The sequence below is a fragment of the Bactrocera oleae genome, chromosome 2 (assembly GCF_042242935.1).
Source record: "Bactrocera oleae isolate idBacOlea1 chromosome 2, idBacOlea1, whole genome shotgun sequence".
Classification (NCBI taxonomy): domain Eukaryota; kingdom Metazoa; phylum Arthropoda; class Insecta; order Diptera; family Tephritidae; genus Bactrocera; species Bactrocera oleae.
The window spans coordinates 82,189,219-82,206,436 of NC_091536.1; positions in this window are offsets into that span (position 1 = coordinate 82,189,219).

Here is a 17,218-nt window from a genome sequence, read left to right on the forward strand (position 1 = left end):
GAATACTATATTAAATTGATCATCAATGAACTGATTTTACAAAATTCCTATTCCACTTTTTTAAGGATGATATACACTTGTGACTGTCTGAAGTGTAAATTTTATAAAACAACAATTTATTCGTAATTTTGTCTAAAATCCAAATTTTGACCAGTCCTTTGATAATTACTTGTATTCATCTATTGTCATTATACATTTTTCTGGTTTTTGGATTCGAGATAATTTTAAGCAAAAAATCTTTCCAGCAGAAAAAACCTTTTTTCGGAGTTACTCCTGGAGATTGGCTACGGTAGAAAGGGAATTCGAGATTTTTCAAAATTAACTGCTAATTACACTACTAAACAAATCTGAAGAAAAAATTTGCGACTTATGTGCCACAAGTTATGTGAGGGTATTTGAGGTGTCCTGATTACGAATTTGAGTTCAAAAATGTTCCACCACGTACAGCCATTTTTGTCACTTTAGTAAATTATGGTGATTTGAACCCTGCATCCCTTAACTACAACACAAAAAATCTTATATATAAATTAGGAAATTTTTAGTATCATTTTTGGTTTGCGCAGCCCAAAATTAGTAAGAAACAGCTTCTAATATCACAGTCGCTCAATTAATGTAAACTAGTGTTATTAAAGCAAATTAAATTCTGTAAATGTACGTGTTTTTATTTATTTATTAAATACAATATATAATAAAATCTTTCACTTTCTATGCCGACAACAAACACAACCAAATGGAAATACAAGAAAAATATTCATTGCATTTTCCTCCAAAAATTATTGATTATCTTTATTTGTATTCTGGCACAGCGAACCTTTGTATTTACGAAACTGATGGGCTTAATTGCTAATTGAAATTATGAATTAACGTGTTTATGGACTCTCGACTATAGCGGATACTCTTTTACTACAATTGTTAATAGAGTTTTTGACTCATTTTTCCTCAGTGGGAGCGAATAGTTGCTTCCGTACCATAATGTAAATAAGCCCGGATCCACCTACTACTTCACACCTCATTTCAATCTTTATTGGCGATTGTCATGAATATGTTCCATGATCTTTGTCGAAATACATTTCATAGGACCAGCTATGCTTAATAACAGGTAAGCTCAGTACAGAACCTCTTTATGTATTGTTTAATCTATGATTGACAATTCTTGAGGTCTCTACATTATATTCATCATATGACTGGCAGCAGGTTCTGGTTGACGTCGAATAATGCAGTATAGGATGTTGGTAAATAAAGAGCTTTTTAATTTTATCAATTTGGTTCCAAAATCCATATTGCGTCTCGGACCTTATGTATGTTAAAATAACAAACTACTTCATAATATAATCGTATGAGCCCGAGCCTTAACCATATTTTGTTCAAGAACTTCGCTTTCAAATAAGTTCTGAAAATAAAAAAGCTGATTTCAATAGAATATGTTTAGAATTACATGGGTTTCCGTGTTTCTGCAAGGTAAAAACAATTGAAAGTAAAATGTTTTCTCTATATCCTTAGCAAATATATATGTTCCCCACACATGTACAAATGTCATCCTCAACATAAGAAGTATTATTATACCCAGCCTAATGCCATTCCAATAAGATCAAACGTTTTTGGTAATAACTTAGATGAAGGAGGAGACTTAATAAACAATAAATTTCACTGGAGGAAGTACTGATATGCTCTGATAATAAATTAATTTACTAATAATAACTACAGAAATATCAACTAACGAAATCAAAATATCTTCAAAAATATATCCATAAAAAGAGAGACTAAATTACGTAGTTTTCAGAATTGGGCAACACTAGAGCTGCAATCTGGCAACTCACAACATTATCGTAAAGTTTGACAGTTTTAATGTTCTGCATACTAAGAACGTTTTGAGATACGAGCACAATTTGTGTTGTTGAAAATATTCATCTCGACAAAAAAAATGGAATTAAATCGCGAACATATCGCTTGATTATTATACCTTGAACAGGGTATATTAAGTTTGCCACGAAGTTTGTAACACCGTGAAGGAAACGTCGGAGCTCCAATAAAATATATGCATAAATGATCAGCATGATGAGCTGAGTTGATTTAGCCATGTTCGTCTGTCCGTCCGCCTGCCTGTATATATACGAACTAGTCCCTCAGTTTTAAATCTATCGATCTGAAATTCCTCACATGTCCTTTCCTAACTAAGAAGCTGCTCATTTGTCGGAACGGCCGATATCAGACCACTATAGCATATAACTGCAATATTAACTAAACGATCGAAATAAAGCGATTGCATGGAAAACTTTTGATTGAGGTATCTTCACGAAGTTAGATCGAAATCAAGTCCTTGTAAGGAACCTTTGAATTTGTGAAGGGTATTATAGCATCGGTGACGAGGTTAACGTTTTTTCTTGTTTTTTACAACTTTCGACGTGGATTGACTCAGCAACACGATGAAGCATTTTTTTCGATGGTATGATGTATTCAAACGAGGTCGTAGATCATTCCAAGATGATTTTCGTGAAGGTCGTCCAAAATCAGTTGTGTTTCTGGAAACTTTTGATGCTGTGCTCAAACTGATATTGCAAAAGCGCATATAGGCATTGGTGGTACCAGCATACATTCAATATTGCGGGAGCATTTGCTGTAAAAAACTTTGTTCACGTGAATCCCAAACAATTTGTCAATCGCTCCAAACAAGGCCCGTGTAGATTGGTTTCTACAAAATCAGAAGCATATACATTATTAACATTTTTGGTCGCTTGGCTAGAGTTTTCGCCATTATCGAAGAATAACTGTAAAATAAGGCATATTTCATCTCTGCTGGGGTCCATCTTTGACGCGTGCTCAAACAATACTGAGTCAGGCAATCACAAAACTGTCTGAGAAATTTTTTTGGTACACAATTTTATAACCTAATCTAACCCAATATAGCGTAACCCGAACGCACTAATACAACGTGAGATATATGGTAGAAAACTAAATCCGTCCATTTTAAAAATAAGGGATTTTAGCCCAATATATATATATATATAACTATCGCGTATAAAAACTAAAAGTAATTAAAATTAAGCATTAAATTTTTATACTTTCACCTAAGTAAAATATTTCCATCTAAATTTATAAAGAAGTTCTTTGACAATAAGCGTTCACGCAAGAGGTTTGCGGACTTCATGAAATACAGTGCTTTACTCATTCTCCTTTTATAAATAGTACTACTCGAAACAATTGTGAGATTTTTTCCAAAACGCTTGGGAATGTTTATATAGATTACTGCTGGAATTGAATAAGCATTTCGGATGTTCTCTGATTACTCATGCTTTACTTTATTGACTATATTAATTTTAGATCTTGAGTAAAGAACTGTTTATAATCCCACAAATGCTCGACTGCCTGGACTTTTTCACATCATAAAAGTTTTTGAACAACCTACAATTTATCCTATAATATTCGGTTTGCCGGAATTCGATTCCACGATCCTCGAAACATAATTCCTGGCTTACTTTTATTGTTACAATTATTTGAATAGTATAATGTATTCCACAGGGTATCTAGTCAAAAAACAATCTTATTTTGTCATAAATATATTCTCTAAATTACAATTTTACAACAAATAAATGAGAACATATGATACTTCATCATTCTAAATATTCTAATTTCGTATTATTTAAGCTTTGTATATACCCGTACAACCGTACAAACAAATATGTAAATGAAAGTGCAATTTCATTAACTCAATTCGCATTTCAATTAAAAACACCGGGAAAACTTAATTATTTAATACAACACATTTCAACAAAAACGGCAATAATTTTTATGCCTTCGACAATTTCAATGCCTTCATTTAGGTAGCTTAACGTAACACGCCGCGCCACCACGCCACGCCACTCGCTCAAAAGCAATTCTAATTGTAAATCTCCGCTTAACCACAAATTCAAAATTCACAGCCAACTGCGACAGCGATAAACTGCCGTGGACCGTAGTTCGTGGGACTATTGCCTTACGCGATTAGCCAAGAAAATTATAGATTCCATCTATGCACTTAGAAAATACTCCGATTTGCACGCTCAATCGCCTCTGTTATGTGATTGTACGTGCTATTGTTGTTGTTGTTTATGTATGTGTGTTTGCCGAAATGGCATTTAGTTTTGTTTTCGAGCTTTTCAGCTCGTTTGTGGTTAGGTAGCGCGGTGCAATATGTATGTATGTGCGTGTCGATTCACCATAGAATTTCAAGAAGCTCTGCGCGCTCATCGTCCCCGCAAGCAATAGCGGCGAGTGAATATTTAATTTAATTAACAACAAGACCCATTTAAATTGTATCTGGCGAGTTGGCTGTTCATTACCACGACCGCAGCAGCATTTGGAATTTATTGTTATTGCTGTGCGCAACTAAATATTGTCATCGAAACAATTTCTGAGAATTGCAAGCAACTAAATGCAAATGAAAATGGTAAGACACAATTTTCCTACTTCACTTTCTTAACTAAAGGAATTTTGTAATGAAATTTCATTTTGTTTAAGGGTATTCTAGTCGAGATGCTTGAATTTCGGGTATTCTTTGATCCCAAAAAGGAATTTATATTTTGAGTAGAAATCTTGTATCAGTTATTTATTATTACTTAAGAGTTTAAAAACATTCAACAAAAAAAACGCGTTTTTTGTAAATTTTTTGAGAGGTTTAGTTTAATATATAAATAAAAGAATGTAAATTTACTTTATTTAAATTTAATCTACTTTAATAATCGCTGGTTTAATTTCAAAAGATTTTCCAGTAGAACCTTCAATAAAAGGTGTCTGGCGGTGAGGAAGATTTTTCAGCTAAAAATTGTCTCAAATCCAAAAACTAAAAAAAAATTATTATTATTATAGGTGAACAGATAACGATCGCAGGAATAGCCAACATTTTTTTTTCTTGACAAAATGGTGTCTTTCTAAACAAAGCCAATTTTGGTGAAAAAATTTACACTTCAGAGTGGTTTAAGAACTTTCTTATATTATATTATCAAAAAAAATATCATGCAACATTTTTTTCTTCGAACATAACGTAGTAAATGTATTTGTGTTAAGAAAGTGGTGTAAAAAAGTCGATCGATCTAGCCGGAGAAATTTTCCTCACAGTCTCTGAAAACAGCATTTCCAGAAAACGTGTTTAATGTTTTGGGTGCCGTTTACAGCGAGTTGCAATTTTTATACAAATACGTTCAAAACTCCGATCTCTCTATTTGCCGTATCAACTTCAAATTTTCGAGAAATATTTTCAAAAATATGGACATATATTATAATATGACTAAACTAAATTCGATTTTTTGAAATTCACAGGTGGATATCATTCTTTAAATCGAAGAACCCAAAAATACTTTCTCATTGCTATAATTTAAGACTTTGTAAGAATATTATCAGGTGAGCTAAATATTATAGAACTTCTAAGTCAGAATCTCGCGAAAAGTATTATAAGAACAATTTTTCCGTATATGGGTCTAAATACGACGAATTAGCTAAAGAGAAATAAACAGTCGGCTTTCCTTTTCCATTATATATCTATGTATATTCAATTAAACATTATCTTATTATTATATCTTTATCTCTTATCTGACAATGATAATTTTTAACTTTTTCCAGTATACACAGATTTTCCACACAATATTCAATATGGAAGACATTCAATACGTATTAAAGCAAATTCATATTTCAATTGACTGTTAGCTAATACTTGATTTTATTTGATTAGTTGCGTTTATTGCCAAACGATTAACCACACCCTTCAAACCAAACTCACATCTATATTCATTACAGTTATTTCGGGGCGTCCATTGCATGTGTGTATTATTTCCACATGTGCCACCAGATCAAAGCTCGAACGAATGTAAAAATTACGCTCACTACGCTTCCGTATCCGGTTCGCATTGCTCGCTTGCCCCGCGAGACTAGCACATGTTCGAAAATGTCAACAATCTGCTTAACTATGCCACAAGCAAGTTAACGATACTTAGCTCGCCAAATACTAGTACAATGTGTCCGTCGAGCAGTTTTCAGCGGTTTGGGGGGTGTGAGCGCCGCCTTCGCTTCCTTTGCTTTCCTTTCGCAGAAAATAACATTTAACCGCACTTGAGTTGTAGTTGTGCATTTACTCAACCACATCAAATTCCCGAATTCTCCCAAGGGACAGTAATTTGCCACAAGGGTTAGCTGCAGGAGCATTCCTTTGGGCATGCTGCCACTACCAGCCACAACGCCACTCTGCCGCCGCCCGGAGATGTGTGAAAGCGGCGGCGTGCTGGGTACACTTCGACACTCGTAAGTAGTGCGTAAGTGCGGTGAAACGGCCATAAATCAAGTGTGCGTTGTCGCTTCGTTTAGTCGGCGATTGTGCGGTTGTGTTTCATACTAACGGTATAAAATGCGTGAAGGAATGGTCAGCAGAATTCTTGAGATGTCGTGCAAGTACAAATATGTGTACTGTGTATGCAGGCGTATGTGATTTGTTTGTGTGCGTATGTGTGCGAGTGCTTGTTGCGGTTGACACTTTTACTGTGTTAATAATAAATAAAAAGGATAAATGCATTCCTAAGTGGATAAAAAGGATGCTGACACAATGTATGCTCTTGACTTTTCTTCGTTGGGCTGTGTCGAAAACTGACCTCGAACCGCAAATGGCCATCGAAAAGTTAAACACAAATAAAAAAGTAAAAATAAATAAGTTCACGAAATTTTTTGAATAGAAATGATAAGGTTAGACACACATACACATATAGTTACAGAGACTTTTATTTTAAGACTTACATTACGAAATGAAAAACTAGCTGCTGGGATAGTTTCACATACAGAGATTAAGGTAAGTTAGTAAAGTAGTAAAGCGTTTCACTGCCCTAATCAGGAAGTGCTCAGAAACAACATATTTCCAAAAAAAAAATCCAAAAACCTCATGACTTGCGGATATTAAAACAGGTATCATCTGAGTAATACGAAACTAGATGTGCTCGGAGAAAAGCCGGGTTGCGAATGAGTTCGGTTAAGTTTGGTTAAAAGGTCGATTCTGTTTCATGCGCCAACAGGGATTTCACTTGAACAACTAAGAAGCCCGGTCCATTTTGGTACCTAAAACTTCTATATATTGTGTATAATCGGCTTAAATCACTCATAAATCGACAAAACGCTGTGAGCCTATCCCAAAAGTTTTGGGCGACTAAAATCAGTTTCGGTTATAATAACTTGTTCGCCGAAAGTACGACTGCCGATATGTTTCAATCTGTCTTGCAAATGCTTAACCATGAAGGAGAAAATGTCTAGATGTTTTCTCCTTACCTTATTCCATATCAACAGATAGCTGAACCCTGTACACAAGATCATGACCAACAACATGGATATCGCAAGCGCACGAGCAAACCAGAAAAGGCTCGGATAGAACACACAAGTAATATCTGAAGATATAAAAATATGGACCCATGGAAAATTGTCACAGATAAAAAATCAATTAAAAATATATAAAATATATATATATATCCTAGAAACAACCATATAAAATGTATAGAAGTTGGCTTCTACACTAAATTCAATTTGGTTGTGTATAAGGGAACGCCTATAATGAAAAGAGGTTAAATCAGAAGTGTGCTAACATCTCATAATATAATTTGGTATCACTTGATTACTTCCGAATTCTCACGCAGATATGCTGACACGAGGCTATTGCTGTAAGGATTACAGTCTAAAAAAGTTGTCTAACTATAATGCAAGAAACAAATATTTTTATATCGTAAAACCGGAAGACTAAATCCACGAACCGATATTCAGAGTAGAATTATAGTCTGAATATCTGATGAAAAAAATCTGATTTATGTCTAAGAACGGCGATTGCGAAATAATTGTGGAATAAATCTCCTGCTCATAAGCGCAATTAGAGCTTTGCTCTTCTCATTTGCTAGTTTCAAAGCCTCTACTACTCCATTTTAACACGCTCAGATCAATCACAATAGGAGTATAAACAATAAGCATTAATATGCACTTCCTTCACTGATTACAAAAAACTTTGAATAGGATTTTATTGTAGCCAATTCATTTTCTAAAAAGTTTTAAATCACCTTTTTATGGTATTAGCTTTTAAAGCGTTGAACTCGTGCATGCGCCAGCTCAATTGCAATCCCAAGAAATACGTAATACAAGGAAATAAAAACATGCACAGCGCAAAGGATCAATTATGGTCTATAAAATGTAATGATATCTAATAATAGAGTACTGGCAAATGTTTGTAATGCTCCGGCATTGGTATGATTGCACGACAATGACGGTTGCGGCGTATGTTACCGCGTACTTGCCGACGAGAAAACGCTGCCTTCCCGCGCCAACGCACATATGCTAGTATGAACATAAGCATATACCATATCTATACCATACATAAACATAAAAGCATATGTTTTGTATTGCACCATTGTCCTGCTAGAATAATAGCACTGAGCTTGAGGGAACGGCAGTTATATAATTTATATATGTATATAAACATATTTACATATATGTTGGCAAAGAAGCATATACATATGTATGTATGTATGTTATATATATGGATTAAAAACCGGATATGGTGAGGCCACCAATTGAGCGCCATGTTCTTAAACGCTAACAATTTTGGGACACATACATTTACATATACATATGTGTACAGCAACGGTCAAATTAATAGCACTGCTCCCTAAATTTGATATGCTTGTTATATTTAACATTGTGATATTGCGTTATATGTACTTTAATTCACAAAACTATGAATTATTTGTGTTAAATTTGGTTTAACATTTACACTTCGTCTACATTTATTTTTTTCTAGACAAAAAATCTTCCTGTTTTAATCTCTGCGGTAAAAGTAAATTGTGCGAAAATTTGGAATTATGAAATTTGACTTCGAACAAAGTTTATTTTACAGGCATTTGGCATTTCTGATGAGAGTGAAGTGTTTAAACTCCAATATCAATAGTATCAAGCATATTCGGACTTGTTCAGGTGAGTTATCATAGCAGACACACGCTGAAAACCGATGAACTCGCAAGAAAGTCTCCCCTCTTCAGACTAAAAGGGAATTGGTGTGTCGCTGTCGTCTTGAGTTGTAAATGATCTATGGACCCCTTTGACTGTGAAAGGTAAGAGGTCCATTGAAAGGTAAGAGGTCCATTGAACTAATTTAACTTGTATTGTAGAAGTTCTAACTGAAGTATGTCTAAGAGGTATAGGAGTATATGCGGCAAGACTAAAAATCAAGTCGAATTCAATTGTCAGAGAAACATTCTACCACTTTGCCGATATATAGGGATAGGGCCGATATTAGCAGTTCTAGTTATCATAAAGGACCGGCGTCCTTTGCCATCCAAATGTCGCCTTTCGTGTTCCTTGTCCCAAGATCAGCCCCGTTACCTAACTTATTCAAGGAAAACTGGTAAAAATGTATTGTAGTTTCTAAATAATGTAGATAAATGAGTAAAAACATCTAAAATTATTTAATTTAAGAAAGCCGTTATATTACTTAATTTGTATCATTTTTATCGGATGACTAAATTTAAAATTCTTTGATCAAACACCGACTTATTTTAGTTACATCATTATGCGAATGTCTAAGTGAAATCCTTCTCTACCTTTGGTGCAAGGATCAAACCTACGACCTAAGCTAACTTAACCCTACACCATTTTGCACCAATACCAGGATCTTTTAATAAGTATCGTCTTCCCGTCGTCACATGCTTCACTACGATTTTCTATTTGCCATATGAAGGTGTTGGATTCTCACGTTGTTGTAATTTTGTAAACAAAACAATATATTGTTTATCGTTATCTCCACATGCTGGTTATGACTTGGCGACGATATTATTTTGCCTGCTTCAGCTCATTTGAATATATTATCTCTTACGAACTACAAATGACACTCCCACTACCAGTAATCAGCGCACATTGCTTTCAATTGTTCATCGATAATTCCAGTAAATATTTACTTTAAGTTAAGTTTCAAAAAGTGCAAAAAATCACAAACGGAGAATGAGCCAAAGCACTGCAATGCAACAGATGCTCCGAACTACGTCACGCACCACCCCTGCTCAGATAAATTTAAAACTTTTAAAACAATAGGGCAAAAAAAATCATCTAGAAAGCCACAATTCAAAATCTAGATGGGACACAGAAGATGGTGCCAAAGGATCGTGCTTCGAAAGGTGTGTCGGCCGGCACAAAAAGCCACTTGGCATTCCCTCGGCTCCAATCGGCATTCATGCGCTTAAGTGATATTTTTTTTCACGCTTATATTTCGCAAACACGCCGTGGAATACATAATAACAGTCGACGGCCAACAACCTGACACCGGTGTGGCTGTGCTCATAGCCTTCTCATATGATAAGCAGTCGGTGAAAGACGTGGTCATGTGCATCGCCCTGCCACAACAAGGGTTGCTTACAATTTTACTGGTTTTTACACGAATACACCGTTATCAATACAACAAAAAAAAACACACATATATAGCCGCTTTGCATTCACCTTTTACTATCGCATTTTTGCCGCCGTTTCGTTCGTTTGCTTGTCGTCATGTGGCAGCACGGCAGGTGTTGCACAAATGAAAAAGCTTGTGAAAATCTTTTGAGAAGAACGATGTGTGAGTAAATGTCATAACGCTTAAACGTGTCGAAATTTCCAATTCGCCCTGCAACAACAACAACTACGCGTGATTTTGAAGTTGTTGAATATTTAGCGAAAGGAATACGAACGTGTGCGACCTTCGCTTTAAATCACAGCCTGGCGTATTTGCTTTTTAATAAATTCCATATTTTCAACAACTCATTAAAAGTTTGTTTGCTGTGATTTCGGCAAGTCTTCGTGGACATGTGTGTTTACACTCGAACATTTCGTCAGCACCGAATTTGGCATTGTCGAATGTCACATGTGTATGGTGTGTCACCAGCGCCTAACACTTTGCCCTTTACTCTTGCAATTTCACGACAAATACAATTCAATCGAAAATCCAACCACTTACCGCCATCCACCGCAAGGAACACACTCATTTGTGCATATGCTTTCCTGTACACACAAACACACACATACATGCGTACGTCTGTGTATTTTACCCTTTAAAACGAGCGCTTGTCCGTCAGTTGGTGATATCCCTACGCTCGCCCGCCCAGCCACCCGTGTTTGCCGAAAGACAAACACAATTTCATGGCGGTAATCAATCTTCTTCTACGCACTGAACACTGACAGCTCAGTGGTGTAGAGTCAAATTGCGAGTCTTGTGCCACTTCCTAACATTCTGCGAGTACATAGTGCTGCCACGAGGGCACTACTTCCCTTGCAACTGACACGTACATGCATGTATGTACATGTGGCCATGTGTGCGTATGTGTGCACTCTGGAATTTGTTCCGGAAAGGGATGTATTGTACAATGATGATCGGTGTCGCTTCTTGTCCCATTTATACGGATAGTTTAGTATCTATATGCACGAATCAATCTTGCGGTTAAAATGTGAGAACACTGCGAGAGATCTAGTTAGGTAATATGCAATAGGTAACTAAATCCTAACTAGTTCAAAATGCCTGGAAATATTGATAATTTGATGTTTTTATAATGCTCCAAAAGTGTTGTTAATGATTGGAATTAAGAAGCACACCTAATGTGAAATTCAAAATAAATAAAAAAAAATCATATTTCGATAGGTATACCTTTAAAAATAGCATATTAAATTTTTAAATCGATCGGTTTTTGAGTTACATTCTTCTAAACTGCTCAGTCACTTAGTTCAATCAGCTCCATCAGTTTATCTTTAAGAGAGTATTCTAGTGTTAAATTTAAAATTTTTTTCATATTTTCAAAATTTAACTATTTAAGAACATGTCTACTTAAGGATTTTTGAAAACTTAAATTATTTTCGAAGATATAGATATTTTACTGACCAATCATCGAACAAAAGACTTTACGTGAAGCTTTAAATGCGTTTTTCTCAGACCAGACTTTTTTAATACGATACCCGCGATTTCTCGATTTCTACTGGACCGATTTACTTGAAATTATTAGAGAATTTCTTTACAGACCTATCTCGAGTATGAACTAGCCTGATTCCCAAAATTAAGTTTTTACTATTTTTGAAATATACAAGAAAATAAAAAAATGGTTTAAAAAAAACGTTTTTTTTTTCAAACCGTCGCCATTTTGTCAAAAAATATAATCTTTTTATTTTTCATTTCAAATGACTAGGGGGGTTGAAATCATGGGTATGCTCATGATATCCTTTTTTTTACCACCATTAAGTCTACATTCATTTTCATTCATGTTCATAGTAATAAATATAATTATTTTTTATTTCATTATCAGTTTTAATAAAATTGTTATTGCAGTTATTTAAAATAATATAAAATACAGACCTGTTGCGACTGATATTACAAACAAAACATATATCATTCATATCGTAGAACAGAAAGCCACGAAAGGAACTGAAACATGAATCGATACAAATAGAGTTACTATTCTAAAATCAAAACTAGAGTTGTGTGATGAACCTTTTGGAAAATAGCACAGGTATAGATGATCACAAAATGTAAACAGTGAGAAATAAGATATAAAACTGTAAAGTATAGCTTGGTACTAGTTTCACCACAATGCTATTACTTTCGGACTACTCTTTAGCGACTATAAGTAAGTGTTGAATTACTAGTACACAAACCTCGACGGCATACGAACGTATTGTGTACATTCACTTTGTACATATTTTCGTAAAATAAAACATGCTATAGTATAGGTACTTATCCCTTTAATGAAATGTCAATTACGAGTGTTAATATTGTGGCAGACACTTCTTACAGGAAAGCATATAAGATTTTTGATAGAAACAATTTCCAATGTACCTTCTAACGTCTTCATATTGATTTACTCACCGTCTTACATTAGCAAACGACTTGGGCCAAGAAAAGATTGAATAAGCAGGAAAAGCAAAGTTTCAGAAAACATTTCTATAAAATAATACACAAAAGCACCCCTCTCACCTTTACTCCTGTGACGATTGATATCCTCGAGAGATTACACTTTTTCAGATATAAATAGAAATACTTATAAATAATATTTATAGAAATTTTGGTAAAAACTATAAAATATAAATAGTTTTCTACAATATTAAGTCACATTAGACATTAATACAATAACATTCCACTTTTTGTCTACCTCACTCATTTGAACACAGAGTTCTACCATACTTGTACATAGTAAGTATCTGTTATAAATAAAAATATGTCTACATGGTTTTCTTCAGAAAAAATACAGATTGCATATATGTATATACATATGTATGAGTATGGGAATTCTTGTGCATCTGCGTCAATTCGCATAAATCGGTGTCATCAAATCATAAACTCATTTTGGCGACATCGCCATTTTGATATGAAACTCGATGAACAAATTCATAAGCGTTAAGAATCACCATTAAGCTCAAAATTAGAGTTTCTTCAATCGGTTGATAACAGATTGCAGTGATTTGATGTCTATGCACCGCCAGATGTTGGCCATGAATCACAATTCATTCACTTTATGGGCTGAAATGGCAGGATATTAAGTTGTGATATTGTTAAAGTTTGCAATAAACTTTTTGTTGTCGCTTATATTATTATTATTTTTTGGCTAATATATAAGTTTATATATTTGCACATAAACATACATACACACACACCCATACTATCGCACAAACTGAGTTAAGGGAAAAACAAAGCATTTTTAAAGACAGCTAACAAATAGTTAATGAAAGAAAAAACGAAATTAGGTGATTAAAAGCGAATCTAATTTATTGGAAACCATTGCAAGTCATTCAGTTGATTATGACTTTTGCTAGCAGGAAATAGAGAAAACTTTTCAACGTATTAACAATAAACATGTTTAGCGCATTTGCTCAATAAATGATAAACTGAAACTTCTATGAGCTACAAAAAAATATTATAGGCAGCAATATACATTATTATGTGTACACGGTATACATAGAAGTAGTTGTATAAAAGAGTAGCAAAGTCGAGTTAAAGAAAACTATAAGGTACTATATCGGTTAATATAAGAGTTGAAAAAAATATTTTACGGAATGAAAACTTTTCACTTGTAAAAAAATTTTCTGTATTCATTTTTAACTGTTATACCTTTAAATATAAGTGCCGTTTTTTGAAAAATAATATTTATTTTTACTAAAATAGTTTCATATATATTTTAATTCGTGTATCTTTCGAATGGAATGTCCGAGAATATTTCAAAAATGTATATAAAAGTATTGAATCATACATATTAAGTAATTAATTTTGATAAGTGTTTAAATGAGCTAAGCTTCCCTCTACATATACACCACTCTACCCGGGAAAAACTGGCACGCCCTAATAATAAGGATTAATAGCAAGGTACAAATAAATAACATAGACGGCTTAAAACTATCATTTTTAAATAAAAGAACATTTATTGTGGCGTAACAATAACAGTAAGACATATGCTGTCGCGACATTTGTTGTAGATAATTATATGTTCTGCAACGTCGTAGTACATTATTTTGTTCTGCAATCAATAGTATTCGCAGAGCACGCGATGTAAGGATTTTTTGAAGTCATATTTTACAGCTGATGTTACATTATTGGCGTTTTATTATGGATACCCAACTTTTTTGAAAATATAACATAGCCTATGTTCACCGCAGATAATGTAACTTCCCAACGGTGATAGAGTTTTTCGTATCCGTCAAGTAGTTTCGAAACCTATTCAATTCAAACAAACAGACAATCAAATATTTTCTCTTGATAATAATAGTATAAATATGGTTTAGTAAAAATAAGCATTATTTTTGCAAAAGATTGCTTTAGTAATTTGAAGTTAGAAAGACAAGATTTCGTAAGAAAAAACTTTTCAGACAATTTTGTGATTACTTGACTCAGTATTGTTTGAGCACGTATCAAAGATGGACCCTAGTAAAGGAAAAATACACAATATTATACAGTTTTGCTTCTATTGTATAATGGCGAAATTGCAAGCCAGGGGGCTGAAAATATATTTATATCGGTGGTGTCTAATAGCTCTTAACCACAGTGTTAAGTTAAAGTTGAAAGGCAGGTCGCGGCGTTTAAAAAAAACATTTTTCAGCAATTGATTATTTTTGTTTTATAGTAATATTAGTACTTTTTCAAAGCCCCAGATTAAGCGAAATCCTTTCAGCATCCATTTTCTTGAGTTCTAATTACAAACATTTCTATGGCCAATAGATCCGAATAACATGGTGGATGGAAGCACTTCGCATGCAATTTTGTTATGATTTTCATTGTTTTGTGAGCTGGTGGATTGTAAGCATAGCATATACTCTGTGCACAAAGCTAACACCTACCCTTTTTTATGATATTTTCAACACTTTGCTTTGATATTAAAGATATCAACTATCTCAATTAACTTGATTTTATGGACATCCAAAATACACTGCCACTGCTTTCGCTGCCTTCTGTGCTCTCAAGATCCTTTGAAAATTCAGCAGGAGGACATTCATTAAGCAATTTTTTGTTATCAGCAGCATTTGGTTTCACCTAAATAAGTTTTTTTTTTTCAATTTCGAAACTTACGTCACTCAAAATTATATATCCACGAACTTATTGTTCCACCTTATTGAAATTTGTAAACATCATATTTATGTGTGTTTTGAACGTTGATGGCCTTCTTCCTCAGAAACGTTAGGATAGATAACCTGTCTGGTATAATACATATTCAATATATGACTTTTTATATAGAAATAATTAATTACATATATACATCTTTTGTACGTGTGCTTGTAATTTAAATCCTTCTAAACGGCTGGACCGATTCTGATGTGTATTCAAGGGGGTTTAAGAATGGTTTACATTCCTAATTCGATCAACTAGATAATGTTTTATAAACGATTTTTTTGCAATAATACATTTAGACAACGAGAGGCGCGTCAACGAGTGACCGATGCTCACAGACTAAATGAACGGCAGCGGGTGCAAAATCATCAAGCACTGGCACGAGTATCGTTTAATCGCCTTGCGTTTGAATATGACCCTGAAATATACCATTCATCACATTCGCTAATCATGATTGGTAGTATGGGTAAAGAATGTCAATATTGTCATGCTTTCGAATGCAATAGTGAATCGGATGAATAGCCGGTTTATGTTGCGCATCTGGAAAAATTGCACTGCCATAACTAAATCCGCCATCAGAACCTTTAAAAACGCTATAAGCTGGAAACACATCTCAATCAACGTTGTTTTTGCGTAAAATTCGTAAATGTCGGGTCCCCTAGTTATATATATATATAATATATTATGGAAGTACATCATTTTATGTTTATAAATGCATAAATTATGTAAAGCAAGCTTTAGATCCTTGAAATCCTTTGATCTCCAAACTTGGCGCCGTTCAATAACAAACATTTAAACAAACAAAACAAACAGATTTAGAGCTCATAAAGTGCTAAAACAAATACAAAGCCTCTCAAATCGTTGTTCGCCCTTCGAATTCTTTCATAAGGCTGACTTGTAGTAGAAGAGGTATTATATTTATTTGTTCTGAAAAACAAACTGTTAATAGACCTATGCAAACAAAGGCGCCGCATTGTTGCTCTTAAATATTTCAATCAATAACGAGTTGAGCCCATCGAAAATAATGCAAACATAGTGTGTGTGGTAGTGTGTGTGCGTGCAATGCAGAAAATTGCTACGTTTATTGTTGTTTTGTTTGCAGTTTGCACGACCTGCCACTGTCTCGTGTTACGCTACAACAACAGGTGTCAAAGATTTTGCGCCGATACTGAAACAAGTGAATTACTTAATGTTGAGCACGCGCGGCAGAGCTGCCACCTCTTCGAATAACATATACAAATGTATGTAAAAACAGGCAGTTGTAGAAAAACTCTCTTATTTTGTATATGATCAGCAATAGTATTTTATATTAATCTACAAACACTCATAAATATGCATATTAATGATATTCATTCGTCTCTTGTCCATTTTTTTCAGGTGGCAACCATAGACAATTTTTTTTTTAAATTTTCGTTTTCATTTTTTAGCTCATTGTCGCCTTTTATACATAGTCTTAGTCACCAAATGTGGTGCTTCGACCCGCCTACCTGTCCAGACGCGGATATTTCTGCAAATTCCTGAGCATTGCACTTTTTTTATGCTGGCATTCGGGCGTAGCCTTCCTTTGGATTCGTCAAACAGTCGCGACTGCTTTTCACAGTTGTGCCATTGCGGCGGTGGCTTCATGCAGAC